Genomic DNA, 1,320 nt, shown 5'->3' with positions numbered 1-1,320 from the left:
GGGGGGGGGCAGATAACATGTAATGGGGGTGGGGCAGATAGCATGTTTTGGTGGATGAAGAGATAGAATGTATTAGTGGAGTGGGGGCACATAGCATGTATTGGGGAGGAGGTGCAGAAAGCATGTATTGGGAGTGGGGAATATAGCATGTATTGGGGTGGGGGTCAGATAGCATGTATTGGGGGGATGAACAGATAGCATATATTGGGGGAGGTTGGGGTAGATAGCATTTATGGAGGGCAGATAGCATGTATTGGGGGAGTGGCAGCAAATAGCATGTATTGGGGTGGTGCAAATGGCATTTTTCGGGGAAGGGGGAAAAAGAACATGTATTGGGGGTGGAGCAGATAGCATGGGATCTTTCTCAGTTAGGCCTCGGGGCTGAATGAGAAATATTTTACAGTGTATGGGCAGGTTAAGGGTTGTCTTCTGTTTTCAGGAAGCTATGTACAGCACCCTGCCAGCCCCTCCCACCAGCCATGACCTGCCTGCATTGCGCAGAGAAGCAGGGAGACCCAGTGATAGCATCACTGTGTTTAAAATAAATTATATATTTAAAATAGAAAGCACCATTTTTAATATTTTATTATAATACTGTCTATCTAAAAAAAGCATCACTGGGTAATAAGTCTGATGATTTTTTTTGCTTAATTAAAAAAAATGAAATCCTGTTAATACATTTCACCCTAAAATCATTTCCATTTGATTTCAGGAAGCATTAAACAACCATTAAAGTGTGGCAAGTACAAGCGGTACAGCCCTTCATCACTGAAAGCCATGGTGCGTTCATGCCCAACCCCACTACCGAAAGCAGCCATTATGGTTTGAAATATTCCATATGTTCATGGCTGTTAAGAGGCATGATGATGTCATCCATTTTTATTTTTTTTTGAGAATGTACACAGTACATAGTTAATTAGATTGAAAAAAAAGACACATGCCCCGTTGAGTTCAACCAAAAGACAAAAATAAAATAAAAACCTACATCCCTTGAACCCTAAACCCGTAGCTGATCCAGAGGAAGGTAAAAAAAATTCCTTCCTTGTCCCCAAGAGCAAGGGGTGGCCGTGGTTTTTTTTTTTTTTAAATTTTATATCACCGGTTTAGACAACGCCGAGTCCTTATTTAACATTGATTATTTCAATTGTCATATATTAATACTGATTACTTGTAATTAATTCCACAACTCTTACTTGGTATCGGAATTACAAACTCCTTGTCTTGATAGCAGCACTCCCAGAATGTATTGCTCCCTGCTTTTTTTTTCCTTCCATGATACACTGTAGCAGTTCGAGAGAACGCTCTCTTCTAGAAACTGAA

General features: G+C 40.5%; 1 protein-coding gene across 1 annotated transcript in view; it reads right to left on the bottom strand.

Moving 5' to 3' along the window:
- Nucleotides 1-1,320, bottom strand: part of SLC1A2 (solute carrier family 1 member 2) — a 92,568-nt gene that overhangs the window by 9,889 nt on the left and 81,359 nt on the right. The gene's annotated exons all lie outside the window — the stretch shown is intronic.

This window comes from Nanorana parkeri, unplaced genomic scaffold, assembly GCF_000935625.1.
Source record: "Nanorana parkeri isolate BGI_ZX_2015 unplaced genomic scaffold, ASM93562v1 scaffold285, whole genome shotgun sequence".
NCBI classification, from domain to species: Eukaryota; Metazoa; Chordata; class Amphibia; order Anura; family Dicroglossidae; genus Nanorana; species Nanorana parkeri.
The sequence above is the reverse complement of the archived record's forward strand: the minus strand, read 5'-3'. Positions and strand labels throughout refer to the sequence as shown.